The 20,307-nt window shown below is 41.8% G+C and overlaps 1 long non-coding RNA gene across 1 annotated transcript; it reads right to left on the reverse strand.

The window, feature by feature from the left end:
* Nucleotides 1–256: 256 nt before the first annotated feature.
* Nucleotides 257–17,772, reverse strand: LOC308473050. Its single transcript, XR_013983876.1, has 3 exons — nucleotides 17,680–17,772; nucleotides 3,868–3,954; nucleotides 257–449 (listed from the first exon to the last, which is right to left on the reverse strand). It is a non-coding gene; the product is annotated as an uncharacterized lncRNA (long non-coding RNA).
* Between the last annotated feature and the right edge of the window lie 2,535 nt (nucleotides 17,773–20,307).

Below are 20,307 nucleotides of genomic sequence, written 5' to 3' on the forward strand. Positions count from 1 at the left end.
TCTGCTATTTCCAGCTTGAATCCCTGCTAGATCTAGAAGTTTTGTGTTTGCAGATCAACTTCTCAAACCTCAGTTAATTTCTAACAATTACTAAATCCAGAAATTATAGGTGCCTTGCACCTGACACCCAAAACTTATGACAATACATTTCTCACATTGTTCAGTCATGATGATGTGCTTCAAACATCAAACAACTCTGAATAATTTTTTAAAAAGAACATCAAACTTTGCACACAACCAGCTAATATGTATTCTGCTTGCACACAAAACTAAATTGTTCGTCTGGCCCCATAAATGACTAACAATTATTATTTATTTTCCCTTCAAAGTTATTTCACACCAATGAAATCATGCATCAGGAACCATTGGCTTTCCATCTTGGGCATTAACTGTGCAGTTGTTTATTTCTTCATTGGGCACCATCTTTCATTTTTATGTCTCACACAGTCCTGTAAAACAAACAGAATGGGTTGGAATGACATCTTGAAATATGCACTCATCATTTCTAAGGTAGAGTGGTCAAGGAAGGGGGGGAGGTCAATGAATAATGTAATAGATGGCATTAGCAAACATTTTCTTAACCTACCATGCTGCTGGGCTATATATATGTGGCTCACCATTGCCAAGTCCAATCAACATGCAGGAATGCAAGGTAACACCCTTTATTGTGTACATTGATCCCATCAAAAGAAATAAAATGTAGATTAGAAAATGGTGTGATGAATGATGGTCTTCTAGAAGAAGAAGAACAATAACAAAATAAAGGAGCTCCCCTTGCACACAGCACAGCATCTTGCATTGCCAGGCTAATCAAAATGCATAGTGCATATTTCAGCAGATTGAAATCAATTGCAACATGAGATAGCCTTTTATTTTATTCATCTTGACATTACTGAGCGATTACTTTACCTTCTGCTGCTCAGCAACTTTCAGGACAGTGCACAACTCAGTGGGCTGACTTAATGGCTATGTGCTGAATCTTTATTTGATTTATTTAGTCCAGTTTGCCACTACAGAGGGCTGCAGCCTCAAAAGGCCTCCTTGAAGATGGAGGATCAGGGTCAAAAACTCACTTGTGGAAGTTATTTCTGTTTTGTGGGAATGAAAATACAAATTTACTAGAATCGAACACTTCTGAGATTAATAGAGGAAGTGACCATAGATTCCCGAGGTTGGATTCTGATCTCTGGATCTCTTCCATATATGGAGTGCCACATCATAAGATGTAGTTCAGGAACAGCTTTTCTGAATATGCAATATGCTATTGTATATTGAATATACTATTACATATGAATAGTAATGGCTGACTTACGGTGAGAACTGGTGCTGGTGCTCCTGAGCACATGATATGGTCTTTATTCATTGGCCAAATTTACATTTGTGAAATTGATATATAATGTTGACATCTTGCAGTGTGAGCAAAAGCAATGCTAAATAGGAAGAGAGCTAAGACAGAAGTGTGTGTGTGTTTAGGGGAGGCAGATTATAATAAGGGGGATGGCATTAAATCTTCATTGATTTTAGCAACAAAATGCATATTGTGCAAAATTGTGCTCGCTTGCAATATAAATTAAGTTTTAAATACAACATAGTTCTCATACCAGATCAGCATTTTTTTAAAAAAAAATCATTCAAACTCAATAAAGTGCTGGAACACAAGACAGTTGCATAGTCCTGATCTTAAAGTACAACACTGTCCTATTCAGAAAGCCAGAAGTAGGCTCGTATGTGCCTCATAAGCCCACCCAAATATTGGTTTGCTTTAAAAAAAAAAAAGGTAGTCAAAGTCACAGGTGTCAGTACTGATAAAATTGGTGGTTTGCATGTAATAAGGGGGAAAGGCCATGACTCAATAGTAGAACATCTGCCTTTCATGCAAAAAAGTGTTTTGTTCAACCTCCAGCATCTCCAAGTATGGCTGGGAAAGGCCCACTGTCTGAAACTGCCAGTCAATCTGGGCAGTATTGAACTAGATGGACTTAGGGTGTGACTCAGCATAAGGCAACTTGTTATGTTTCTATATAACCATGTGCAGTGGAACCTCGGGTTGCGAACGTGATCCATGCAGGAGGCACGTTCACAACCCGTAGCGTTCACAACCTGCAGCGCCGCGTCTGCGCATGAGTGGGTCATGATTCGTGCTTCTGCACATGTGCAAAGCGCAATTTAGTGTTTCTGCACATGCACGAGAGCCGAAACCCAGAAGTAACCAGTTCCGGTACTTCCTGGTTCGGCGCGGTGCACAACCTGAAAACACATAACCTGAAGCATCTGTAACCCAAGGTACCACTATACAGTATACTATAGAGAAAGGGTAGCTCACATGGTATCATCCATAAGTTTGGGAGTATAACTCATCATCCTCGGCCAGCCTGGCCAAGGATGATGGGAGTTGTACTGAACATCTGGAAAGCACCACTTTGGCTACCCTTGCTAGTCTGTGAGACTAAATAAGATGACGGATGTAAGCTTCTTGCCTTGTCCTTATATATGTTTCTGTTCAGCTGTAGGACGGCTGCCAGAGACAGGGCTGTGGCTGATAGGTAGTATAGCCTTTAGGGGCTTGAAATATGTCTCAGCACAGTGCTTCTTTTATGTTTAAAATCAGATGCAATTTTAAAAAAACTATTCTGTACATGAACAACTAAAATGTAGCTCTAGCTAGCCGAGGGGTGGAAACCAGTCATTTGGTTTGTATTGCATTTCCGACATTCTATTCTTTCATTACCTTTTTCCTTGATGTTTGTTTATTTATGCATAAAACCACCAGAGAAAGTAGATGAATAGCTAGAACTGCTAGAAGCATAAAAAGTATCCCAGGGCATTGGCTTCCTATGTTTTTACGGGAGAGATATAAAGATACATCACAAGGGGGACAAGAAAGTTCCTCAAGGGCTATAAAAATGTCAAAAAGGATGGTTTGTTAAAATCTCTTCAAGGAGCACTTCTCCTCTTTCATCCAAGAGGGATACACATACACATACCTGCTTTCTAATCATATTCTTAAAAGACTGAAAAGAATGTCTATTAAAAAAATTCTTCTACCTTGATTAAAATGACTTGTGCCCTGAAGAGAGGCTAACTCCTTATCACAACAGCAAATCTTCTCCAGACAAAAGGACACATGACTACAATGTCAGATCAACAGTCACATGCCAGAACTCCCTTTTCTGACTTATATTTTAAAACTTCATCATTATTAGATGCTATCACAGCTACAGTCATGCCAATCCAACAGAGAAGTAGAAACAGGAGCAGGTGGTATAGGCAGTGTTTCAATCACAGAGGCAAAAGAAATATAGGTTTCATAATAGTTTTATGCTTGTGTTAACTGATTTGCTAAATGAGTCTCTTCTTTCCTCCAGCCTGCTTTGGCCATCCGATGCTGGGATGGACAGGTGGAGTCCTGTTTTCACATACCTATTAAGGTAAAGGTAAAGGACCCCTCCACAGTTAAGTCCAGTCAAAGGTGACTATGGGTTTTGGCACTTATAGCACTTTCAGGATGAGAGAGCTGGTGTTTATCCACAGACAGCTTTCCGGGTCATGTGACCAGCTTGACTAAACTGCTTCTGGCACAATGGGACAATGTGATGGAAACCAGAGTGCAGAGAAATGGCATTTACCTTCCTGCCGCAGGGGTACCTATTTATCTACTTGTGCTGGCGTGCTTTCAAACTGCTAGGTTGGCAGGAGCTGGGACAGAGCAACTGGAGCTCACCCTATCGTGGGGATTCGAACCGCCGATCTTCCAATCAGCAAGCCCAAGAGGCTCAGTAGTTTAGACCACAGCACCACCCACGTCCTATTATTACACACCACCACAGTCTCCAAAAAGTGTGTGACTCCAGAGGTTCCATCACTTACCCAGGTTTGGTTTCCTTAGAATGAAGGCCAGTGGAGAGTGTGGTGGTGTTAGGATATGCGGTTTTATTTACATTCTCATTTCAGCTCCTGGGGGAAGAAAAATGTGTTTTTGACAGAAATTAGTGCATGCTGTCTTCAGAAAACTGAATTGTCCTTCTAAAACCTGCACCCTCCAGATGTTTTATACTATAATTTTCATAAGCTCTAGCCAGCGCAGGCCACATAATGGTCCAAAAGAGCACTAGTATCCAGGCAAAGCCTGACAAGCCAAGTCATTTGGCAACCCTACTTAAGTGTCCCTGTTTCTTTTGCAAAATGTTGGAGAGTATGGTTTGATTTAAGGCAATTTCATATGTAGTGCATAAACATATGTTTTAAAAAATGCTACTATCCCCCCACACCCATTAATAATTATTATTTTTAGGAACTGGGAACATAACAGCCCAATTTTGTTTTGTGTGTATGTTTAATTTTGATTAAGTAGTATTGTCTTTCTTTTTCCTCGTATGTTATTGAAATGCATGCCCTTTCTTAGATAATTGTTTCTTTAAAAACCATTGTTTATTCCATAGTACTCCAACTAGAGAAGTAGCCACAGATACAGACAAATAGTTTGCCATGAGCTTGACGTTCTTCTGCATTCACTTTTTAAATAACCACCCTGTACCTATGGCTCATACAGCAAAAGACCTGACCTTGGGCTAGTAAGGAATGAACTGGTAGTTGGTAGTGTCTTGCTTTTCTAAAGACCTTTACAATGAGAGAAAGAAATCCAACTGGTGCTTTGAAAGTTCATGAACATTTCGTTTTACATAGGCTTCATTTATCCTACAAAATTGACTCAAGTTCCCCCTGCTGGCTTCACCATTGTCATTAAGTTGTCAACGCTTTCCTGACATAATCTAAAAATGCCAGGACACAATTAAAGACATTTGATGTATCAGTGGGATGCAAGTGCCTGTGAAGAGCATGTTGATATTTTTCAGTTTTGCACGTTTAAAAAGTTCTTTAAATGACAAGCAAAGTAGCAACAACAACAAAGTAGAAAATATGCCTGTGCAAAATGGACTTCTTTGAACCACAGAGCACAATCCATTAAGTTCCACTAAAATACAATATTTAGGCTGAAATTCTATACACACTTACCTAGGATCAACTGCTATTGAATCCAATAGCAGTTACTTCTGAAACATATAGGATTGCACTGATGAGTTCCATTTAAATATAGTACCACCAAAAAATCCATACTTACAAAAATAAAGGGTATGGTTGATTGAGTGTATAATGCAATATGACTCAGAGCATCTCTGTCATTTGATAGTATAAAATCTGAGATGGAATATATTTTGCTGTATCAGAAACCACATGCCAACATGGGGCCCATATACATGGTTCTCTGAGTGAGTTCCACATCTAACAATGGGAGTTCTGGATCAGAAGCAAACCTCCACAGTCAAATGGACCTAGTCCCCACTTACAAACAGGTTGCTTGGCAATGCTGGACCAGTGATGACTGTGATCTGATTACAGTTATCTATGAACACATATAAGGGACGCAGGTGGTGCTGTGGGTTAAACCACAGAGCCTAGGACTTGCCGATCAGAAGGTTGGCAGTTTGAATCCCCGCAATGGGGTGAGCTCCCGTTGCTCGGTCCCTGCTCCTGCCAACCTAGCAGTTTGAAAGCATGTCAAAGTGCAAGTCAATAAATAGGTACCGCTCTGGCGGGAAGGTAAACAGTGTTTCCGTGCGCTGCTCTGGTTCACCAGAAGTGGCTTAGTCATGCTGGCCACATGACCCGGAAGCTGTACGCCGGCTCCCTCGGCCAATAAAGCGAGATGAGCGCCGCAACCCCAGAGTCAGTCATGACTGGACCTAATGGTCAGGGGTCCCTTTACCTTTATGAACACATATGCACATTCAATAGCACAGCCCACCCTTGCGTGCACTTTCTTCTTAGATCAATCAAATGCAGTAAAAACAAAACCAATTACAGTAGCTCCTCCAATGCAAATAGAAAACCGTTTTGGCTTTGCTGTTATTTTGGCAATACTGCAAGTACGTGGAAAAATTAGAGGGGGGGGGGACACCCTGAAAGGGCACATCCAGAGGGCACATGAACAGCACATGGTCTGTACCAAGTTGCAGAAATCTGAACACACATCCTAGTTCAGATATTGTTTCTGTCCGAGGCAAACGATAATAAACTCAGCCACTAATCTATGATGGATGTAATAATACTGACCTTACAAGGCAATTGTGCAGGATTACTGAGATAATGCATGAGAAGCCTTTTGGAAACTCAGAAGCCACTATACAAATGTTATGTATTAGTGTGTTTTTATTACTCCTGCTATTAGGCACAGAATGAAGTCTCAAGTCACACTCTGGTAATTCTCTCTGTTACTTTCATGACAATATCTACCAACTAGAATAGCTGGACCAATTTGGCAAATGTTAGAGCTTTTATGACTGAAATAGATAACTTGTTGGATTTTAAAGCTGTATGGCATTTGGCAACTGATAAGAAAAGCTATGTGCATTCTGCATCATCCATCACTGGGAATCAGATTAACAGAAATCAAATTAATAGAATTGTGCATTTAAAATTTCTCCAGAAAATGCAAGCTAGGAGAATTTGCATTAAATTCTTCCTAGCTTTGTTTCAGATTTGGAATAAACAAAATAGGTATGAGATAGGTGTCAGGAAAATTCATGCCCCAATGGGGAGAGAACAATATCTGTATATTTCACCAAATGTTTAAGAAATTGATATGTCCTTTCCTTTTTCCTAGACTAATACACCTTTTGTTAGATTTTGCCACTTCTTGTAATTTTTTTTACTAGCTTTGCTCATATGTCTTCAAAAGGAGCCCAATCTGACACACAGACATTTAGCAACTGATTTCCCCCCCAGCATTGAAATAAGTGATGGGGAAAGCTGTTAATGTCTCACTAACTTTCTGTGGGTGGAATTCAATGTTGCGCTATTACGAATGTCCCATCTGCACTAGCATTTCAGCTTGCTAGACAAAACAATCCTCCAGCACTATTCTGCAGGTTCTCCTGACACATATATACAATTTCAGTGTGTAAGAGAGGTGGGTAAACTTCTCTGCACAAGAGGTCCTTGAGCAGGGCTTCTGCTGGTGGGGATCTTTAGGTGAATCCTGCCCTGTACATTAGATTGCTGTTTAAAAGCACGAGAGCAGCATCCCTAAAGAAATATGGCAACCCTTTGCTATTATATGAAAGAGAAAAATATGGCTCAATCTTGTCTCTCCGTTTCTTCTGAGCATTTATTGTCACATATCCACATATTGCCATGTGTACAACACTGGACGCTTTTTGTTCTGAGCTGTGCACATCATCATGCCATTTGTATAAATGTGTAATGATCCCTCATGAAATAGGACTGAACATGATTATTTGTGAAGTATCACATCCCAGGGAGCTGTTAGTGTGTTGATGATTGCTTTTCCTTTAGAAATGTGCATTTCATGCCACTTAATATGATGGATAACAGCGAAGGTCATACACTGTCAGGAGGAGATATAAATTCTGAGGTCCTATTTAAAATTAATAAATGGTTTATGTCTCAAAAGGTGAGCAGTCAATGAGTAGCTATTACACCTCAGAGAGTTAACACATCTTACTTCCTATTCTAGGCTGTACTGTCTAGGAGGATACATTTCTGAGAGTGAGGCTTGTCTATCCATCTTTGAACAAAACATATTTATCCCCTCTGTTTACCAGAATTTACCCCTCTCTGTATTTATTTAAATTATCCTATTATTCATGCTTTTGATCACTACATGTAAAACATGAACTGCCAGTGCCTTTAAGGACCTTGGTCAAATTAAGAGGCAGCTTGGTCAGCAGAAGGGTGGGAGAAGAGAATGCTAAGAAGAGATTATATTTTTCTGCCATGCCAGCAACCAGTAAGCTTACAAATCACAGGAAACAGATGGGTAGCCGTGTTGGTCTGCCATAGTCGAAATAAAAAAATTCCTTCCTGTAGCACCTTAAAGACCAACTAAGTTAGTTCTTGGTACAAGCTTTCGTGTATCTGAAGAAGTGTGCATGCACACGAAAGCTTATACCAAGAACTAACTTAGTTGGTCTTTAAGGTGCTACAGGAAGGAATTTTTTTAAATCACAGGAAAGTCTAGTACATCCTTTCTCAGCTTTGGGTCCCTAGATGTTGTTGGACTACAACTCCCATCATTCCTAGCCAGCACGGCCAGTGGTCAGGGATGATGGGAGTTGTAGTTCAAGAACATCTGGGAACCCAAGGTTGAGAAAAGCCGGTCTAGTCTCTAGTTGGGGGTGAGGAATCCTTTGTGGTCAGGGGGCGCATTCCTTTGTCGGCATCCTCTCAGGGGCCACATACCAGTAATGGGGAGGGCCAGAGGCCAAAACATAAGTAGAGCAACTGATAAAATTATTATCTTTGTATAGCCCCACAAAAGTCAATTTTAATGGCATTGGTTTGTTTGCATGTTTGTGACATTATTTATATGTCACCTTGATGTCCTAATAAACTTCATTAGGCTTCCGTTCTCAGACTCTTCCTTGTTATCCCTATCTGAACTCAAGCCAGGATCTTCCTTTGCGGCCCCAGCTTGAATTTTCAGTCACCTGAGATTATATGATGCCAGGTGATTGACAGGGGCACAGGCCCACCCACCTATCCAAGTAGCCCTTCTGGATCCAGCCAACCTGCTGGATCCAGTTCCCTAGTCATGTTATAAAGAATGATAACGCTGATTGTCACGTCCAAAGAAAATGCAAGCTTTGTACCATAAGCAAAAGCTATAACCTTGCAAATGAACAGTCAGTTTACAGGTGATTCTAGTTAGGGTCAAACTATTTGGGATATCAGTCACATGGTTTGTCCTTCAGCACAGAAGTCCTTTAGATGCAGTAAGGACAGGAGGCCCCATCTAGATTGGGAGTCTGGCATGGAGTAGGAGGATTTGAGCACTTTGCCCTTCATTATGGTCCCAATCTGGTGGGGTGGGGACTCACTAGCATTTTAAGAAAATTTGAGCTTTTCCCCATGCAAATGGCAGGTGGAGGGCAACCTATGTTGGGGGATAAAGGGCTGGAGTCTCCTATCCCTCCCCTTCGCCCAAAAAAGTCCAGATCCACAATGTCCCCCTCTGTTGGCTTTTTCTGAAAGAAAAACCATGCACTCAATGACAAACCATATGATTAATGTCACATATGTAGTTAGAAACCTAGAAGGTTAAAAACAAAAAAAGGACAGTCAATGGCTAATTAATGACAGAGGCATTTGTCCAACACAACACGACTTAGCCACAGCACTGGAAGCAGTAAAAATAGTGTCTCATTAGTCTTTTAAACATTTATTCCTGATTCTACATGAAATTGATACTTAATCACTTTCCCAGTGTACAGCAGGCATTTATTGCACAGGGAAAACATGGAGAATGGAAAGTTTATGAAATCTCAGTCAATCTCTGCTCTGTTTGAAAAATGATTCATTATAATGGGCCACTAGCGGCAGAGTGCCTCTGAACGGAAGCCTGTAATTAACTTTGCTTCATGTTTTATTGATAGCATTTGCTGTTTTCTGGGACCTGAGCATACCTTTCTGTGGAATGTAGTATCCTCCAGTTATAGATGGCACTCTAAGCATATTTTCTGCTAAACTCATTGGACTTCTGCAGGAGCAGGCAGCTAAGAGCAAGACCACTGTAAGACTACTGACCATGTTGGCTAGTGATGACGTGTGTGTTGGAGGACCACATGCTCTCCAGCCTTACCCTAAGGTGGTCAATGTATACAGACAGCTATAGATGCGGTGTGAAACATTTCCCTATAATTTATTGAATTATGAAAGGTGAGGTACAATAATAGGGTGTATCCAGCTATGTCATACCTGGAGGGAGTAGACCCATTAAAGTCAATAGACAAGTAGCTAACTTCACTGATTTCAATGAGTATACTCTCTGAGTACTGTATGGTTTCGTTTAGTCACTCTAGCCTAGGAATGGGATCCTGTAGCCCTCCAGTTCTCCAATCTGACTTTAACAGATTGGAGAACTGGGTCAAAACTAACAAAATGAATTTCATTAGGGACAAATGCAAAGTTCTACACTGAGGCAAGAATGCCTTGACAGAAGGACGTGTGAAATCTATGAGTCTTAGTAGACCACAAGCTTAACACAAATCAACAGTGTGAAATAGCAGCACAAAAAAACCCCTAATGCAATTCTAGGCTGCATCAACAGTCCAGATCAAGGGAAGTAATAGGGCTGCTCTAGCCTGCCTTGGTCAGAACCAGTTCTGTATCCAGTTTTGTATGCAATGAATTCCAATTACAAGAAAGGAGCTTCCAACAAAACATTAGGAAGAACTTTCTGACAGAAAGAGTTGTTTGACAGTGGAATAGATTATCTCAGAAGGTGGTGGACTCTCCTTCATTGGAGGTTTTTAAGTAGAGGTTGGGCAACCATCTGTCAGGGATTCTTTAGCTGTGATTCTTGCAGCAGGGGATTAGACTAGATGACCCTTTGAATCCCTTTCAACTCTACAATTCTATGATTCTGTGTGGTTGGACTGCAACTTCGATCATCTCTAACCACTGACCATGCCAGATGGGGGGGCCTTGGCCACAGAATATCAGTGGGCCCTTTGGCTCTCCCCTTTCCTCCTCAAAACACACCCATCTCTCTTTCCCCCAGCAATTATCACCAATTAGCTGATGTAAAAGGGGTGCATGAGAATCTTCCATTCAGCAAACGAATAATAATAATAAAATACACTGGGCACACTCAAACCCTTGGGGACACCCAGAGTATATCTTTGGATCCAAGTCCTAATATTCAAATCTCCTTTGCCACTTTCGACATCAAGCCTCTACTATCCGGCTGTCTGACAATCCATCTACAAACCTCCTGTGACCAAGCAGCCATTTGGTGATTAATGGACCAGCAATTATATATAGTCTGAATAACATGTCACAGTGTTAAATGCGCACAACAAAGTAGCTAGAGATTATTGCTGACTCTCCTGAACTGTAATAATTTCTCAGGAGAGCAAGCCTGCTAGAGAACCTAGCCTAGAAACTTGGAGGGTGGCTGACAGTTGAGAGGGGAAGAAGAATTAGACTATTGGAAGAAGTTAAGAGGTTGTAATTGACTGTGGAGAAAGGATAATAGCATTTGTGTGCATCAATATGTGTATGCGCTTTCCTTCAGAAGAGGAAAATGAAGAAATCCTATTTCATCAAAAGTCATGGGGTTGTTTCTAGGCAGCACCTTACCTCGGTAAAAAGCAAAGAATGAGCTGGCTTTCTCGCATTATGCAACCGCAATCCTGCTGTCAGCTCTACTAATATCTCTGACTTAGGTTCTTTTTGTATATAGAACTGCTTTGAATGAGAGGAGCTCATTGTGTGAGCCAGGCACCCCCAGCACCCAGGACCAATCTCAATTATTACACAGGAGATGTTGCATGGGTCAAATCAGGCCACAACTTTATTGATTACAGATGAAGGGTTTGGCAAGGCATTGGGAAATCGTTTGACAATCAGCCTGCCTGTTGAGGTATGTCATTTGGGGGTTAATCCAAGCCAAAGGGAACACACATCAAGTAGGTACTCCTTGCACGGTTGCTACCTTGAGGAGTGCTGCAGTCCACTTCCTGGGTCTGTGTGAAGCCAGAGAGGGTTCATGCCAGCCCAGAAAAACCCCTTGTCTCTAGCGCACCCGTCGGATCCTGGGCTGGTGCCGGCACCGTCCTGCAAAGATGCCTGACTAGAAGGTAAGCATCATTCCATTAAGGTGAATGAGACACTGCCCCACCAACATCACTCTAACCTCCACCACCACTCACCACCGCCACTCACCTGCCTGCCTTTTTACTGACAACTAGTCCAGGGGAAGCGAGTGGTGCTGTGGTCTAAACCACTGAGCCTAGGGCTTGCCAATCAGAAGGTCGGAGGTTCGAATGCCTGCAACGGGGTGAGCTCCCATTGCTCAGTCCCAGGTCCTGCCAACCTAGCAGTTCGAAAGCACTTCAAAGTAAAAGTAGATAAATAGGTACCGCTCCGGCGGGAAGGTATACGGTGTTTCTGTGTGCTGCTCTGGTTTCTCCAGAAGTGGCTTAGTCATGCTGGCCACATGATCCAGAAAAGTTGTCTGTGGACAAACGTCAGCTCCCTCGGCCAGTAAAGCGAGATGAGTGCACAACCCTAGAGTTGTTCGCAACTGGACGTAACTGTCAAGCGTCCTTTACCTTTACCTTTTTAGTCCAGTGGGTGGCACTGTTTGTGAACTTCTTCCTCCTTAGTCCCCAAAGAACTCAGTAGGGAGGACTATGGGCACAAAACTAGAATCAGTTGGCTCTGCCTGCCATTGGCTCTGGCTCCATCTACTGTTGGCCTCTGTGCCTTTGGTCCCACCAACAAGCACCAGCCACTACCGCTGTTAGTGCTGCACTTCACTGATGCCATTATCCAGGCTTTCCCACATGAAATATGTCCTAAAGCAGCGCTTTCAAACTAGCAAACACTTTCCACATCCATTTGCCTTCTAAGGAATCTTTAGCATCTTCCTGGACAGGATTCTGGGTGTACAGCCACTTTGTACCTAATCAAGATATTCCTGTTGCTCCCTTTGAACAGGGAACACACGCAAAACTTTGCAGTGGCTTTGTAAATAAGCAAGCTAAACCTCAGGGATGCTTGTCTGGTATTACTGATGTTCTCATCGAGGAACCTCTAAGTTCCCCCAGAGCACAGTTTGAAAACTATTATTTTACCGAATTCCAATTTCTATGGAAGTTTTATTCTACACATTAAACAGGATGTGCTGGACAGGGCACATTTACCAGTTAGAGACAAAAGGGATTTGGTAATAGGCCAGTATTTTCCCTCTTCAATTAGGAGACAAAGTATGTTGATGATGGCATTAGAGGGAATTTTTAAGAAGACCTTGAATCTCAAAAAAAGGTAAGTAAACATATACAAAGAAATGCCTAACTCAGCTCCATGAGCTGTGAGGGTTTTGAGGGTATTCTGCCAACTGGAACGATGCTTAGAAAAGATTAAGTTTCTAATTAAAATTCATTCACTGTGTCATAGATGGTGTGTGGGTGGGGGTGTGGGGGTGTGGGGGTGTGGGGGGTGGTGTATCTAGTGGGCACAGACTAGAGGTTCCACAATGTGCTTCATGTTTAGACTGCCCTGTTTTATTTCCTGCAGAAGGACAGAAGCCACACACTGCTAGGCTCGCCTTGAACTGCAATCATCAAATGAAAGAACAAGTCCTTCTCAACATATTTGCTGTTGTGATCTGTATATGCAAACGACCATCATGGACTGTTGTGTCCCCTCTCTGTGGTTCCTTGGCCTTTCAAACCACACAGCGTCACAACAGAGACCGGCAAGGCAGAAGGAAATACCAACAATGCCAAACACCACCAGCTGCTTCAATCAACATGTCCACTCTTTAAATAAGTTTAAAAGTTCACCCTCAAGCAAAGTCACTGCCGCTTTAATTCTTCCCTTCTCTCTCCCCAGATATTCATTTATACTGTTTGCATCAATGCGCTTGGCAATTTATATTCTGTATCCCTAGTACTCTTTGCATGAAATATCTCTGTTGGAATTCCTGTTTACTCCTCATTTCAGTTGTTACTACTGCTTTTTGAAACAGCAGGCTCCAGTTAATTAAAATAAATTTAAATACAGATACATTTAGTAATGGAAAATGTTAGCAAATTGAGGCAATTTTTTTTAGCAGCAAGATTCTAAAGTCTTATTAATAAAGTTGAACAAATAATCCCCCCATCTCTACCCCCTCCCCAAATCTTAGGTTTAGGTAATTACAAAGGAGCAGGAGGAGGAGGAGGAGGAGGAAGGGGGGGGAATCAAGGACCTGTTATTACTACTGCATAATGCCAGGTCATAATGTGCTGGGTAGGGGTTAATGCAGGAAAATTGGACATGGTGAATTAACACAAAATAAATGATTGTATGGCTATGTAATTACATTCCAACCACCATGCTAATTCTAATTTATATCAATTCAATAATTAAAGAAAACAAGCCCTTGCTTGGGTTTCCTATTCATAATGCTGCAAGGAGCCGATGATTCCATGCCTGCTAGAATGCTGGGTCATAAATTGTACAATGACATAATTCTTAATATGTCAAAGACGTTTCTCAGTATGGGTGCCAGATTTGAAAGAAGCACACTGTTAATCAAATCGGGTCAAATGTAAATAAGATAGAGCCAACAAGAGCATAACAAATTCAATTCTGCTTTGGCCGGAGAATTAAATTAAATACATATTTAGCTAGTGAATAATACTGACCTTACTGCACTAGTTTTAAAATGCAATCTTTGATGTAGTGATCAACAACCATGTATCAAATTTCCTGGTACTTGTGGATCAGTTGTAAGCAGCAACAGTGTCTTCCTGGCCCCAAAGTACATCTTTTAGCTATGGGTAGAAGGGCTTGCTTAAATGAAGCATACTCATAGACTGTGGGGCTCTCTGCCTTGCAAGTACAGTTATTACTACCTGATTCCCACCATATATCCAGTTTCCAATGTCGGTGCTATAACAACAATAACAGTAATTAATTTGATTGCTCATGTGTCCTTCAGCATCAGACCTGATGTGGTGATCAAGTTTAAGCAGAGCAAGAGCACTGTACATGTGGCTTTTTCAAGTGCAGAGATGAAGGAAGAGCGTTGAGCAGGAGCAGAACTAACAAGAGTAAATTTTCCCTAAACCTAATTTTTATGTCTTGAAGCACTAGCTTAGTGCCTGCCAAGAAATTGAGTCAGTGGTTTCTTCTGTCTCTGTTTAGGGCAAAGGAAGGAAGGTGGGAAAAGCTCTCTCCTCTTGCCCTGTTGCACAAGCCTTCTAGCCAAAAGCAGAGACTTGAAACTGGGGGAGGGGGGGAGATTGTTGCCACAAGATTTAGGACATAATATACAAATGGAAGGCTGGGAATATTATGGAAAGTGAATTTAAAATTTTCTGACTGCATATTACTAAAAGAGAATTATATGAAAATGATATATTGATGGTATATCACACCAGCAAAAATGGCAAACATGTATAGAACAGGCTCCAATAAGTGCTGGAAGTGTGAAGGGGGGGAAAAGGCAGGTTTTTTCATTTGTGGTGGAATTGTAAAATAATTAAAAATTATTGGGAAATGATGTATAACGAAATGAAAAAAATGTTAAAGATAACCTTTGTTAAAAGACCAGAAGATATTTTACTAGACATTTCAGGTCAAGAACTGCCAAAAGAAAAGAAGAAACTTTTTATGTATGCTACAACCACGGCTAGGATATCGCTAGCCCAAAGATGAGAAAGTGCTGAACTAAAGAAGAATGGCAAGAAAAACTGGTGGAATATGCTGAAATGGCGAATCTAACTGAAAGACTCAGAGACAAGGACAATAGAGATTTTTAAAAAGACTGGGAGCTGTTTATGTTATATCTACAGAAACAATGTAAAAACATGGACTCACTAGCAGGATTTGAGTAAACACAATTATCAAAACGAATACTGTATAGAAATTACAAAGATGATGTTAGGATGACAAGAGCAAAATAATACTGAATTTAAAGAACTTTACATTAAGAGATAACAAAACAAGCAGGAAAAGATGATATGTAAATAACTAGAGGAGGAAGTTGAGGGAAGTCCTGGGGGGGAGGGGGAAATTGGGGGATTGTCTTTCTTTTGTTATTTGATATGATGTTATTATGATAAAATGTAAAACTCAGTAAAAAGCATTTAAAAAAAAAGAAAAAGAAACTGGGGGGGATAAAGCCTTGGGTATCAGCTAAAACACATAAGAGCATAAACATAAGTTATGTGGGAGATCATATGAGTTTTAGAAGACATCTGAAGGCAGCCCTGTTTAGGGAAGCTTTTAATGTTTGACAGACTATTTTATTTTAATATTTTGTTGGAAGCCGCCCAGAGTGGCTGGGGAAACCCAGCCATATGGGTGGGGTATAAATAATAAATTATTTTTATTATGATTATTCAAATCCAACAATGCATATTCTTGCTAGCTGGTAAGTTTAGGGGCTAACAGCCACAGAGCTATATTGCTGCAGCAACTCTCCAGTGTTTCAGTGGTATATTGCTGATAGGCAGAGACACAGACCATTGAGGTACATCATTGGAGCTTTATAATTTAGGAAGACTTTGGAAGAACTGGTTGCCAAGTCTTATCAGTCGCTGACGTATGAGTGGATTTTATTTGCTGCTATTCTGTGCTTCTGGTGCACCAGGGTTTACACCAGCGTAATAGAGTTGGCCAGGATGCCAGAAGGGATACAATTTATGAGCTTTCTCCATTATCTGCACAGCAGGGGGTCAACAGTGCAAAGGTTGAGCTGAAGCGTTCCCTGCTGGTTACTTGCTTTCAGCAATAGGGGTCACTGTTTGGTAGTACCCAATTGGTTAGCTGTCAGATTCTAGAGCTCCCTATTGGTGGCTCTTAGGTAATTCACAAAATACAGCGTCCATTCATAAAATACCATGTTCATTCATAAAGCAGTAACAAAAATCTCCATTGCTACATATTGGGTTTATATTTCAGCAGTTGAACGTACACGTTTATGGCCATGCTGTAGTGTAGTGCTTATGCGACTGTGAATAAAAGGTGGCTGGGCCCATCATCCCGGAGTTTTGGGGGGGAAAGGTGACAAAACTGATTTCCAATAAGTGCCCTCCTTTTATTTTCATAGCAAGTCCTTGAGTCTGCACTCTGAATGATGACACCAGGGACCTAGAAGGTGTAGTCCAACCCCTGCACAGTCTCATCAGGGCTGACCTTAAGGCAATTAGAGCAATTGGGCCAAATTGTGCCCCACAGGCCACTCATAATGGGGCCCCCACACCAGGGCAATCTTGATGGATTTTATTTATATCTATAAGATTTTGCAGACTTTGGCTGTGAACTGGGGCCCTACCAAAAAAAAAAAAAAAAAAATCCAAGTTGCACCCCACTGCTTCAAATTGGGCCCCACTGGCTAGCCATGAGTCTCATAGTTGCTGGGCCTGAGTTGCCCTGCGCTTGCATGAAGTCTTGGGTTTGCAATTTTGGGAGAGGGGAGACTGCCTGCTGGGGAGCAGGAGGGCTGGTAAGGCCCCCTAGGCTTAGAGGCCCTAGGCTTCAGCCTACTTAGCCTATACATATACATTGTGGCTATCCAATCACTCCCACCCACACAAACAGTGAGGTCAGTCCTGATGATCTCACCGCAACACATGCCCTCTGCGAGGAGGACTCGATTTTCCAACTCCACAGTATTCTTTTTGATGTGAGGTACCCTCAAGTCTTGATACTCCAGCATCTTAAAGCTTTAGATCAATTATAAACTATCTAAGCAACACATCTACTACTATTTATGCATTTTGTTGTTGTGGCAGAAGCGTGGTTTTTCATGCACACTTGACACTGATTTTACACACACACACACACACACACACGCACACACAAATAATCATTCATTTGACCTACTATTAATGTCTGGGGTATTAAGAGGCAAATTGAGAGTCAGGGAAAAAATCCGTATTCATCACACAGATATTTAAGGGTTATATAAATAAGTCACAGGTTGCATACCTGCTGACAATTTTGAATTATTGCCTTAAATCTCTTGGGTCAAAAATAGAGGTAATAGCAGTTCCCCACTGCAGGTACTAAAGAATCCTGCCAAATTACTATCAAATGGTGTTAAATATATAGAAGCGAGCCATAAGCATTGGGGGAAATAAGTATATAATTAGCACTCACCCTTTGATTTCTATGTGAGTGTACTAAAGCAGCAGTGAAATCTCCTGCCAATATGAAAATCACTTCGGCTCTGGTGATTAAGGGTCATAGCTCTCAGTCCTCCAGCTCTAAGAAAATTCAGGCTGAGCCACAGTTGTCACATGGAGGCCACTTAAATGAGGAAAAATAACTCACAAGTAATGGGCAGCATTAGCGTATCTGTTATTTGTGACTTATGACTATAGCAGTATGAGCTCATAGCTTGGCCTGTAATGTGAAACACATTATCCAGATTGTGGGCTGACTAGACAGAGAGCAGACATGGTCAGCTATGTAACTGTTACACACTAACAGATCCCAGGATCAGCAGTGAACTGAGGAATGGGTGGGAAAATTGAATTAGCATCTCAGCAGTGCCTTCCTGTCCTCATTATCTGTCTCCTGCCCCAAATGTTCAAATCAACTACAGACTTTCCACTGCCATGTGAGGCAAGCATCTCTGCTTCAATCATTCTGGAGGAAACACAGAAATCTACCTATAAGAGGGTAAGCTCAGGCACATTAAAAGCAACTGGAGTGTACCAAGAGAACAGCTTAGACATTGCCACAGAGAGCTAGAAATGTATGGGAATCCATGATCATTCATGACAGATGCGGGAAGTGGTTAAGGGGGTGGGAGGTCACCCTTTATGTAGGCCTCTGTTGAAAGAGAAACAGGAGAATGTGGCTCCCTTAATTCCCCTTGATCCCACAGCCTTTGATGCCAACAATCATTGTGTCCTTCTGGAGCAGCTGCCTGAATTGGAGATAGGTGGCATCACTTTGTGATGGTTCCAGTCCTACTCTGATGGTCATTTTCAGAAAGTGCTGCCTGAGGAGTATTGGCCCTGTGGAGCCTTCAGTGTGGAGTTTGCCAGAGTCTGATATTATCCCCCATGCTGTTTAACATCTGCACGAAACTGCTGAGCGGGGTCATCTGGAATTATGGAGTACTTTGTCAGCAATATGCTGATGGTACACAGCCATCGTCCTCTTTACAGCTGCAGTGGCAGTGGAAGTGCTGGATGAGAACCAATAAACTGAAGCCTAATCCAGACAACACTGAGGTACTGTTAGTGGCTGGGTCCCTAGACTGGATTAGTGGAATGTGTGCTGCTCTGGATGGAGTTAAGCACCTTCTGAAAGAGAAGGTGTGTAGCTTGGGAGTACTTCTGGAGCCATATTGTCACTTGAGGCTCAAGCAGCCTCAGTGGCGCAAGCTGCCTTCCATCAGCTGGACAAGGGCAGCCTAAGAACTGTTGTCTATGCTATGGTTACCTCTGGCTTATATTACTGTAACACAATAGAGGTGGGTCTGCCTTTGGAGATGGTTTGGAAACTGCAGCTTGTCGCTTACCAGAACAAGGTGGTGAGAGCACATGGATCATACTGATGGTAATTAATTTGGTTTATTACCTACCCATCACCTTGGGGTCCAAGGGCAAATCACAACAATTTAAAAATACAAATGCCACTCTGATTCTTAAAGTACTGCCCATGTAGGGCTGCCATATGTCCACAGTTTTCCAAACGTAGCTGGGATTTGGCCCTCTTAAACAGCATCTGGGCCAAAATCACTTAAATGTCCAGGAAAATCTGGACATAGGACAACCCATGATGGAAGTGTATTTCCTTAAAAATAGCTCAATACTTCATTTCCCACCGCCACCCTTGAGTTTTTGCAAAAAATATATTAATCAAAAAGCTCAACAACTTTGCCAAAAAAAACAACAACTTTTGTGTCTGGATTTTCACTTTTTGAAATAGGCAGCCCTATGCCCATGCAGAAATCCCGCTAAAATCAAATAAGGAATCATATACACACGTGTGTGTGTGTCTGTGTGTGTGCCTGATCCAATTTTATTCTGATGGAGTAAGAATGTCCTAGTGATCTGAATTGGTCCTAAATAAATAGATAAATTTATATAACATTGCCTGCAATGAAATTCATGTAGACTGTCTGCTCTGGCATAACAGACTTGGGAGAGAACTGAACTAATCCTGATCCTGATTGATCTTAAATCTTCTTCTCAGCCCCAAAGCTACCCTTTATCCACTAGCTCCACACAACATGAAGTTCCGTTTATGTTTATTGTCATCATCATTGTCCTCCACCTCTTCCTTCTCTCCATCATTAGGAGCAAGTCCTCAGATAATGATTGACAGATAATGATTGACAGCAGGCAACCAGTGGTCCCATAGTAAAACCACACTTTGGGGCTTTGTTTCCTCTAGTTTTTCTTTAATGACTGCACCAAGCAACACTCCTAGAACTCTTGATTTAATGGCTGTGTTTCCTTTTCCATTAGCACCTTTAATCATGTGAATGTTAGATATGGATAGTGTAATGGTTCCTAAGGGGGTTGCTTGTGCGTAAGCAGGTGCCTATCTTCCTGGCTGGGTGCAAACACCTGGCTGGGCTGCCAAAGTGAACCTCCTCTGTCCGGACAGCCACTCGCCCGTGGCTGACTCAATCGCTGGCAGAATCCGTGAGTGGGCGTTTCTTAAACTTCTTCCAGCAAAGAAGTTCTTTGACGCCTAGTCTCCGCCTACCCTCTCTGCGCGGAAGCCTTCTGCGCAGGGAGGGCGTGGGCAACGGAGGACCCCTAG

This window comes from Podarcis pityusensis (assembly GCF_964106645.2).
Source record: "Podarcis pityusensis genome assembly, chromosome: 3".
Classification (NCBI taxonomy): domain Eukaryota; kingdom Metazoa; phylum Chordata; class Lepidosauria; order Squamata; family Lacertidae; genus Podarcis; species Podarcis pityusensis.